This window comes from Patella vulgata, chromosome 7 (assembly GCF_932274485.2).
Source record: "Patella vulgata chromosome 7, xgPatVulg1.2, whole genome shotgun sequence".
Classification (NCBI taxonomy): domain Eukaryota; kingdom Metazoa; phylum Mollusca; class Gastropoda; family Patellidae; genus Patella; species Patella vulgata.
This window is the reverse complement of record NC_065885.2, coordinates 60875707-60887221: the sequence shown is the minus strand read 5'-3', so window position 1 is coordinate 60887221 and position 11515 is coordinate 60875707. Positions and strand designations below refer to the sequence as shown.

The 11515-nt window shown below is 38.4% G+C and overlaps 1 long non-coding RNA gene across 1 annotated transcript; it reads left to right on the top strand.

Annotated features, from left to right (window-relative positions):
- The first annotated feature begins 4662 nt into the window (after positions 1-4662).
- On the top strand, positions 4663-11391 carry LOC126827621 (uncharacterized). The gene is made up of 3 exons (XR_007682796.2): positions 4663-5135; positions 9786-9881; positions 10590-11391. It is a non-coding gene; the product is annotated as an uncharacterized LOC126827621 (long non-coding RNA).
- The last annotated feature ends 124 nt before the right edge of the window (positions 11392-11515 follow it).

Sequence of the window (11515 nt, the reverse complement as noted above, 5' to 3'; positions counted from 1 at the left end):
TGGGAACACATCAATAACAACACATTTGTACACTTATGGATGTTTAATCTGTAATCAACGGTACAAAGTCAGAGGGGTCAAAACCAAAAGTGCGACACAGATGTCAGTAGCGCGTGTGTCCTCCACGGGCTCTTACGCACGCTGTGCAGCGACGTCGTATGGAATTAACCAATGTTTGAAAGAAGGCCTGGGGCAAATTGTTCCATTCTTGGACAAGAGCAGCTTCTAAAGCAGCAATAGTGTGAATCTGTGGTCTCCGATACAGACGGCGTCCAATCTCATCCCAAACATGTTCTATCGGTGCCATGTCCGGAGACATGGCTGGCCAGTCCAAGACATTGATGTTGTTAGCAGCCAGGTAGTCCATACTAAAACGGGCGGTATGCGGACGTGCCTTATCCTGTTGGAAGTGCTGAAGTTGTGGGTGCGCTCGAAACATCGGAACAACAATTGGTTGCAAGACATCATCACGGTAGGCTACAGCATTAACGCGACCCCTGCAAATTTGTAGGGCGGTCCGGTGATGAAATGTGAAGCCTCCCCACGCCATTACACTCCCCCCACCCCATCGATTCGTTTCGAAGACGCAGCAGTCTGCAAGACGTTCCCCAAGACGTCTCCACACACGTTGACGGCAATCAGCGTGACAAAGATGAAAGCGACTCTCATCACTGAAGAGCACACTTTGCCAGTCTACTCTTCTCCATGTCTGGTGTCCTTGCGCCCATATCAAACGTCGCGGACGGTGATGATCTCTGAGTATAGCTCCAACATAAGGTCGTCGTGCACGGAGTCCTACTTCTCTTAGACGACGTCTTACGGTGTTGGCACTTACTGGTCCTTGTCTTCCGACGACTGCTGCACCTGTTCGAGACGCTGGGCGGAATCTGTCACGCAGATGAGTGATTCGGATGTAGCGGTCTTGAGCCTGGGTTGTAACGCGTTGTGTACCAGGACGTTGACGGTCACGTGTTGATCCAGTAACTCGAACACGTTCCACCAACCTTACAATAGTGGACAATTGAAGTGTCTGACAATAGCACGTGTAGACATGCCAGCAGGGGACATTCTCATGGCTTCATTCCGTTGATTTTCAGTAAGTCTCGGCATCTCTAGCTCGATTCCTTCACACGTTCAACAACAAATTACGACAGATTGACGTTTCACAATTCATGTACTGCACATTAAGTTGAAAACATGCTTTTAAAGGGCTCACACACAATGCTGCACGTGAATATTGGGTTTTTCATGTGCATCTCGTACAATTTTTTTGGTGCACACGGGCCGATATTTTTTGCGTTTGGGAGCATTGTGTGAAACAATAGTTCATAGTATTGCATAATATTATACATACAAAACCACCTAGTAATAAAATATTTGGGCGAAAAAGTGATGCGTTTTCCATGTTGCTCAGTATATGTGTTTGTGTGTGTGTCTGTGTGTCGCCTACAGGCCACAATTCTTCAGTGATCCTCTTGAAACTTTACATACTTATTCCTGATACCCTAAGGATGATCCCTATTGTTTTTGGTGCATGTCCCACCCCAAGGGGCAGAACCACGCCCATTTTTTATGTTTGTTTACTTGTCGTCTACAGTCCGCATTTCTTAACGTATCATTTTGAAACTTTGCATACTTATTCTTTGTACCCTAAGGAACATCTCTATCGTTTGGGGTGCATACCCACCTCTCAAGGACAGAGCCACGCACATTTTCTTTTAGTGTGTCTGTGTGTCGCCTACAGGCCACAATTCTTAAGTGATCATTTTGAATCTTTACATACTTATTCCTTATAGTACTTATACCCTAAGGATGACCCCGATTGTTTTTGGTGCATGCCCAACCCCCAGGGGCAGAGCCACGCCTATTTTGTGTGTGTGTGTCGCCTACAGGCCATAATTCTTAATTATCGATCGTCTTGAAAAAAGTTCATATGAATTGCTTATACCCTAAGGATGATCCCTATTGTTTTTGTGGCATGCCCGATCCTCAGTGGCAGAGCCACGCCCATTTCTTGTATTCATTGTCTGTCATCTACAGACCGCATTTCTTAACCTTGAAACTTTGCATACTTACCCCTTCTATCCTAAGGAACATCCCTATTCTTTGTGGTGAATGCCCAGCCCCCAGGGACAGAGCCACCGCCATTTCCTTTTTGTGTGTCTGTATGTCACTTACAGCCTGCAATGCTTAATCGATCATCTTGAAAACTTTTTTATACTTATTCCTTATACCCTAAGACTGACCTCTATTATTTTTGGTGCCAGCCCGACCCCCTGGGACAGACGCACGCGCAATGTTTGTGTGCCTAAGGATGCCCCCTGATGATTTTTGGTGATTGCCCAACCCCCAGGGGCAGAACCACATCCATTTTTTCTTTGTGTCTCTGTGAGTTGCCTACATGCCACGATTCTTAATGGATTGTCTTTGAACTTGGGATATGTATTCCTTATAGCCTAAGAACGACAACTGCATATCCCGAACCCCAGGGGCTGAGCCACGCCCAATTTTTGTGTTTATCGTTTACATGCCGGAATTATGAATGGATCAACTTGGTACTTGACATATGTATTCCTTATAGCCTAAGGGCATCAACTATTGATTTTGGTGAATGCCCCCAGGGGACGAGCCACGCCCAACTTTTGCCTTTAGCGCCCAAAGGCCACAATTCTGAATGGACTATCTTGGAACTTGAATATACTTATTCCTTACACCCTAAGGACGGCAACTATTGATCTTGTCATTTCAATAACATGATGGTACCTATTTATATTGTTTCCATATCCACCCCCCCCCCCTCCCACCCGGGCAGCGCCATGCCCATTTTTTGTATTTATCGTCTACAGGCTGAAATTCTGAATGGATCATCTTGGATCTTTGCATATTTATTCCTTATACTGTAAAGACAGCAACTATTTATTTTGATGCTTGCTCTGACCCCCTGGGCAGTGTCACACCCACTTTTTTGTTAGTATTTTGTCTGTAATTTTGTCAAAACAAACCCATTGCCTAGCCCTCTTTGCCTCTTATCATATTACAGTCATTTCCTATTTCATTCTCTTCATTTTAAAAAGTACAATATCAATCAAAGCTGGAATGTGGACGTATATTGCAGCGTTAGCGATGCTCTCGTAATTTAATACGAGTGTGTAAAATAATTCGCATTCAATTTTTGTGTGGAATTTCTAATCAATTAGCAAATGTTCAGGGTTGTTTTACATCATATAGGTATTAGTAATTAACTCACGAAACTTCACAGGTAAATAGTTGTGTATCATTCAAACAGGTTTTACCTGTATAATGGAAGTCGTAGCTTGAAAGTATCGAATAGGTCATAGGGCGTGTAATACAAAGTAGATAGGTTTTCCTTCAGTAAACTTAAATGATAAATTGAAATTCAAATTATTGAGAATATTATTGTTTTATTAAGAGGATTTTACAGTTCTGTGGTAGTGTTAATTGTTTGGATAGTTAGGATTCAAATCATTATTGGGACTGTTGAATTGATTTTACAGGTTAATAATGAATCATTAAATAGCACTATCTGTTAACAGGTAGGTTTCAGACCACTGAAATATTTTTGACCATTATTGGAGAGAGAGAGCTAGAAATGGGGTTTAACGTCCATTCGACGCAAATTAGGTCATTTCGGGAGTAACATATGGTTCAATTTTATTTCCACAATTCGCTTCCGCGTAGGGGTCTTTATCAGTGGAGGGGGGGGGTGGCTGAATGGTTAGCGTGCGCGCGCTGTATCATAAAGTCTGTCATTGAGTCGACTGGCGTGGTTTCGAATCCCCGGTTGTACGTGGCAAGGAGTAGGGTCGCCTGTCCAACCTCGTGGGTTTTCACCGGGTCCTCCGGTTTCCTCCCACTGCTAAAGACCCCTACGCGCAAGCGAATTATGTAAATAAAATTAAACCATAGTCACGAAATGACCTAGTTTGTGTCTAGTGGACGTTAAACCCAGTTTCTCTCTCTCTCACTACATGAAATCTATATTCTCCAATACTTACTACCTTGTAAATTGTTTTTTATTTTTTATTATGTGTTTGGGATGGGGTGGGGGGCAATATAATGTTTCCATCAAATCCTTGACCTGTTCGCTAATGCAAACATGGAAGATTTAGATTCATTTACCTGTAAATATATAAAGGTGTGAAGCTGGTTACATTGAACCTGAATACAGCGGTGTAAAAATATATGACGTAATACTTGACAACATTGACTTGTAAACATCGACTGTCTTGAGAGGAATTTTAACAATCTGAATAAACCTGTTTCAACTCTAGCTGAATCAAGAGCTTTAATATTGTCAAGGTTAACAAGAGGTCATCGAGTATCGTGTATACATACTAGTAAATATAAAAGTTGAAAAGGTCAGTTTGTCACGATATATCAAGTCCCCGCGATATAAACATTAATCATTACCGTGTTTACTTCAAATTCAGAGGAAATTTTGGTAGTTTTATAGCGTTTCTGGACGGTGATTGGTGAATAGTAAAGTAGCTTAAATTTATGGGACATGATGGATACAGGTAGTAATCATGTATTGTATTTTAAGCGGTTAGTCTATATATATATATATATATATAGTCATTCATGTATGGATTTCCCAGGGTGTCTTGACAGCGATTGGATACATGATCTTTTACATCCGGGATATAAATGACCCAAATGGTTCTAATATACCACGTGTGAGTCAGACTACTAATACTTTTGTTGTTAATATTTTGAGAGACAAGCCCAGTGTAATATATTTGTGAATGACGTGTTTTGGTAATGAAAGAACTAATTATATTTATGTATTTGTGAAAGACGGGCTTTAGATTAACACATACACAGGCAACGAATTTATAGCAATAACATTTTTATTAACCAAACAAAGGGTTGGTTATATTTGGTTGGAAGTTATAATATTATATTGAAATATCGCGCTATTTATTTATTCTGGAATACCCATAGCTGGTCAACAGTGCAATGTATAAACATGCATGCGTGATAATAATAGATGTGTTTTAAAATTCTTTTCCTCAAAGCAATGAAAGGATAGTATCTTTTGGTTATTTCACTCTGGATTGTTTTTTGTTATTTCGGGCACTTTGTAAAGAAAGGATTTAACAGTAGTTTATTCGGTAAGTATAACGAGAGAGAGAGAGAGAGAGAGAGAGAGAGAGAGAGAGAGAGAGTTGAACATCCACTCGACACAAATTAGGTCATTTCGTGACTAACATATGGTTCAATTTTATTTCAATAATTCGCTTGCGCGTAGGAGTCTTTAGCAGTGGGTGGAAACCGGAGAGAGACGCCCACTCACACGGGCGGATCGGGCGATCGCCCGAAGGGCCGGTCGGTCAAAAAATGAAAAAATTAATTTTGTCCAATTCGTCTAAAAACCCTTTTTCTGCTGAACATTATATGGGGGGGGGGGTATTGGACCGGCCATGGAGCGATGTTGATCATGTTTTATATATTCCTACTTATTCAATATTCCTAACTGGTTAATCAAATGGTCAAAATTTTCTCAACTAGTCCCATTTTTTAACCAGTTAAATTCTCTTGACTCTTAACGTTACAATGATAATACGTTAATTAATAATATGACGATATGATAATTTCACAGGTTGATGGTTATAAATTACTTGCAGGCCGGGGTTTTGGCCTAAATTAATCAATTTATGAGATATATTATTTGACAGAGATTATAATCAGATATGCCACTAAATCGCATATTTGGGGTTCATTTTTCAAAATTTTCCCGAGCTCGTGCAAAGTTGTACACCGAGAACGCGTCAGCGTTCGAAGTGTTCAATTGCGCGAGCTCGGGTGTTCATCTAACTTGACCCCGAGGGTCGAAGGTCGGTAACTGACTTACACACTGGATTCTTTGTGTAAGAAGTTGAATGAGTCAATGAAAATGGGCGGATATGAGAGAGACGCAAGTTTATCACACAAAATAATTTTACCAATTCGTCTAAAACAGGTATCAATATATTATTTTGCACGTCATAATATATTGTTGTTTACTCAGAGATTAGGGAGTGGGTCAATAACCTGAATATGTGTATACCTGTTTATTTACGATGCATACAAATCAGATCATTCCAACGCCACTTTTTATTAAGAAATGTGGATTGGTATGTGCATAAATGTATTTTAAGCCTATTTGCTGATTCCCGGTTTTCGACACTTTTTTATACGCCAAAATGTCGTATATTGTCGTCGCTCCCGTCAATTATGGTCATGAGATGACGAATCCTGTTGATTTTCAATGATTTCCGATAATGACTTCCAGATTTATGGCCCTTGATATTTAATGTTTTTAGTACTCAAAGTCAGTATAGGGCAGAATTAGAAGCCAAACAAGTATGACAATTACTTAATGGGTTTTTATTCGTAATTATATTTTAATGTGTTGTAAATGTTTTCCTTACCGACAAGGGGGGGGGGGTCGATGGCCGAATGGTTAGCGCGTGCGCGTTGTATCGTAAGGTCTGTCGTTTAGTCAACCGGCGTGGTTTCGATTCCCCGGTTGTACGTGACAAGGTGTAGGGTAGCCTATCCAACCTCGTGGGTTTTCTCCGGGTCCTCCGGTTTCCCCCCACTGCTAAGGACCCCGACGCGCAAACGAATTTTTGAAATAAAATTGAACCATGTGAGTCCCGAAATGACCTAGTTTGTGTCGAGTGGATGTTAAACCCCATTTCTCTCTCCCTACCGACAAAAGAAATAAATATGCGACACCCCTATCTTTAAAACGCACAACAGGCCAATGAATAATGTTATATCAATTTGGTGTGAATGGGGTATGCTGCATTGACTGGAATACGTTTTACATTCAGGAATTGCCAACCACAGAACAAACTAACCATGTGCAACAAAATAGCATGTGCGATGATGTAGGAAAGTTATTTTACAAGATTACAATTATCTAAAACATGACCAAACAGAAATTTCTCCCAGTTCGCTAGGTTTTGTGTATTTATTCCTTATACTATTGGATGCGTTTTCTAGCTAATGAAACTATTTCACAATCTAAATTGAAAAAATATTTATTTATTGTTTATCTTTTTAAATTCACACAGTGTTTCTTGTGATTTCTAATACCGTGCACGCACGAAAATGCGTGGTCTGATTTCACAATCACCGGGTTAGTATGTTGGGGTGTTCATTTATATGAACACCTACCTTTCCTCAAATGATCACCTGTGCACGTGCTAAAACAACCAATTACAGGTTGATCAGTAACTTGAACACCCGAGTCAGAACAAAGGGTCCAGTGTGTAATGAGTTTTATTGAACGTCAGCTCCAACTGGGCTATATTGCGCCAAACATACGGTGATGCATGCTTGTCTACGTTAAACACCAGGACCGACCGACTGACCGACCGACCGTGATATATCCGAGACAAATTAAACAACTATCACAACATAAATATTCATATACATAATTAAACGGGGTGGAGAGAACATAAAGTTTGGTCGGCGTGATCGAGGTCTGGTGGAATGTTACAAAATCAGAATCTCCGAGACAATATTTCTGGTCATTTAGGTGCATACATGTATGTAGGATTAGAGTGGAGTGAATTGACTCAATGGCGCGTGCATTGTTTACATAAGACGTTACTGGCCCGGGCAGAATGGTGCCTTTTACTCATTTTATATACCCATTTACACTAAACAGGACATATTATTTTTGACCTACCTCTACTTTGAACACCTTTATTTATTTTTTTAAATGCTTGAAAAATATGTTCTAGAATTTAATTTGCAGAAGCAAAGTAGGTAATATTGAGGGCTCATAACGCCGCACCGATGTCATCCTTATGAGAGATTATAGCGGCCTAGCGAATATTCACTGCTGATCAGTGTGTCACAATACATGTAATATACAACAACCGTATCAAATCAAGTCAATGGATCGGGTGGCCAGCAGTAAACGCCCACTACGCTGCACGGCTGCAATGGACCTGTAATGATACATGCGTCAATCAAAATAAAAAACAAATTAACCTAGAACAGATATAATCTTAACAAAGATGCGATCTGTCTTGAGTCATCTGATTTACATTAAGAATATTACAAATCGTCTACGTTTCGTTGTCAAGCCTCTTTCTAAAATAAAACACAATCCCCGAAGTTTAACAAAACATCTATTCGTCATCATACAATAATATCGACATTGACGCTAATGACGTGAAAGTCTCGATCCGGGTACTGACATACGTTCATTGAAACTGCAGGTTAATCCACGTATATATTGACAGTTTATTTACAATATTTTACTCATTTCCGGTACTACGTGTATTGCAATGTTTTATTCCCGATATTTTACATCATTTCTGGTAATACATGTAATTTCTGATTACACCACCGTTTATTTATAAAATGAACCGGTACTGTATAATTAGGCTGTAAGTCACGTGATTTGGCATATAGGTATATAATATGCTCTGAATTAGCGCTATTCAGTCATTTCTTATCCATAAGAGTTTGTTTATAAAAGTTGTACAGATAGTTTTAAGTTGTAGTTTTTGTTTGAATCCAATCCTTTGTTTATTTTACTGGTAAGTTTGGTTATAACATTTATTATTGTGACGCTACGTTGAACAAATTCTACACAGAGGCGTGTATAGCTCTGGTAATGCTCGAGGTCAACACCTGGATTTCACGGCCCTAGGACTCAAATATAGAGCCTCATACCGACAAATGTAAGAAAGGGAAACATTTTAAAGATGGCGAAACATGACAGTTTTAACAACAAATTTGACAGTGATAAATTCACATTTCAAAAATTTTAATTTGATGCTAATCTCTGATTGAATGCCCTTCCCAGCACCTCAAACATTGAAGTCCTAGCCGTCGCCCAATCTGCACGCCACTGTATACACAAAAACCTTCATAAATCTTATCCGATTGTATTCAAGCATTTTAATCTAAATATAGAATTTTATTTGAATGATATCCAATTAAGATTGATGACACTATTTTCTTTTTATCTAAATATAGAATTCGATTAGTTTTAATGATGTCTAATTAAGATGGATGAATCTATTATTTTATTTAAATTTAAAGTTACAGATATAGTTTAAATGATAAGCAATTGATACTATTTTTTTCTCACTTACCTGTAACTTTTATTGTCTTTTTCCATACATTATTGAATTTAAAAACGTTTCAACCAAATGGAATGGGATTTAACGGGCCTATATATTGGCAATGCAGTTTGCTATGAGGGCAATTTCAAAGTCGAATGTTTAACCTCAATTTATTTCTCTTTGATGATTCGGCGAATTCTTCGTAAATTTCACTTACCATGCATGTGCTTATCTCAAAACAGTCACGGTAAAGTTTCATATTCTAGTTTTGTTTAAAGATACCCTCCCGCGTTCAAACTGGGTGATTTGATGATATATTTGGACTAAAAACATCTCCAAACTAATTAATCTATCAAAGATTTTCTTCAAATCTTTGTATTCACGGAGAGATACCCTAAGCTATAAAAATCTGTTTTTTAGAAGAAATATTTCGTCACCTAACTTGATTGAAGGAAGGTCTCTTTTCAGAGTGTATTTGTCATTACTTACTGTCCATTTATCATACAAATTGAGGCCCGAGTAAATTCTTGCAGAGACTGTTATACGTTTACACCCCTCAATTTAAGTTCCAGTTTTAATAATCATGGCAAATATTTAGATTCTAGTTTAATAGTCATGGTAAAGTTTGAAGTTCCACTTTAAAATGATTATGGTAAAAGTATGTATTGACATTTTGATGTGTTTTAGGTTGCAGATAAAATATGGTTTTCAAGATGAAGACAACGATGTTGTTATTAATGTTACTGGTCACGGTCTTTGCAAAGCCTCCGAATTTCATTACAGGTATAATGAGTTATTAAACTATCTAGATATGTACTGTTATATACTCAAATACAGTATAAACCTGAACAAATATATATTTGCCTAAAGCATAGAATAAAATGCTACTGGTTATTGTTAGAGGGTTTGCTGTCTACATATGCAGTTATATTTGCGGTGCTACACCGATACTACTTATAGCTACACGTTTAGACATGGCAGTCTTCGGAATACAAGTATAAACAAAACGCCCTCAAATGAATCCTTGTTTTCATGAGCTGATATTGTTGGCTGACAATCCAGAGTTAGGGCCAATGATAACAACTGCACGAAATGTATAATGCAAATAACACATTTCCTTGGTATTATAGAAATAACTAATTAAGATGGTTTTCGCTTGCTAGTGGTGCAGCAAGGAACATTGTCTAGTCGCGGCCAGTTGGATTTCGACGAACAGATAGCGTAAACGCCGATGTCCGGGAAACATTATCCATTGCATGGCGAATGTCCGATTTCATTATCCCGGTTGGTGCAGGAAAGTAAGATGTTGAATCCGATTTGATTTTCTGTCAGCATGTATGTGCTACTAACATACACGTTAAGTAACTATTACCCGAATAAAATTTAAAAACATTGTTTAAAACTGTACACAATCAAGGGTACTCGTTCATCCCCAAAAATAAACATTATTCAAATCCGTAACTACACATATATAACTTTCTATGTTTTCAGGCAAGAAGCAAAACCAATTTCCAATGTTTTCCAAAGGGGTGGGTTTCCTAATTAAAATCCTATGTGCTTATCACAAAGCAATAGGAACAAAGCCTATGCCAAGTTATTGTTTTTATGGCAAAGCCAAATTAAATCGACCTGGACCTGGACAATTCAGATAAAATAACTCGCTTTTAACTGGATAACCAAATAAAAAAATCTAATAGCAACCAATCTGACAATTAGTCGTTCTAAGGCACTTTAAGTTTATGATTGGGTGAATGAAAAAGACAAGTGGTACAATAGAACAATTGCCGGGTTGTTTTTTTCATGAGTGGACTAAAAATTTGAATATGTAATTTTGAATCAATCGATTTCCGTCCAGATGTCAGAACATTGTGGTCTGAAGAAATCTCTAGCGTGACCAATGATATCTACCCTTTAACGTTTAATTATACTGGTGAGGTTTAAGCCCAATTTCCGGTTGGGCATGATTCGGACAGTGTTCATCGGAACTTAACGACTCCGAGCCAATTAGTTGTCCAGACGAAAGATATTGAATACAGAATCTCAAGCAAACGGTACACAATGGGATAGATATTTTCCCGAAGTTTAGATTTACGATGATTACCGAGAATTGAGATTAAAAACGAAGCTAGTTTAACCGAACTAGTTGATGGTGAGACAAATGGTAGTTTGTAAAAGATAAAAAAATGATTGACTCACTGTAAATAGAAATGTGAAAGACTATGTCGTATATTAAAACGTTAGAAGAGTAGTAATGTTGTGTAATTAGTTGTAAATAATGTGTATGTATATATTAATCAGATAATAAATTTAATTTATTTTACTTAATTCAAACCCCAACATGCAATCTTTACAATGTGTTTCATGCAGACAAGATTGCGTTGTTTGATCTAAAGGGAGGCTACCGAGACGGAGTTACG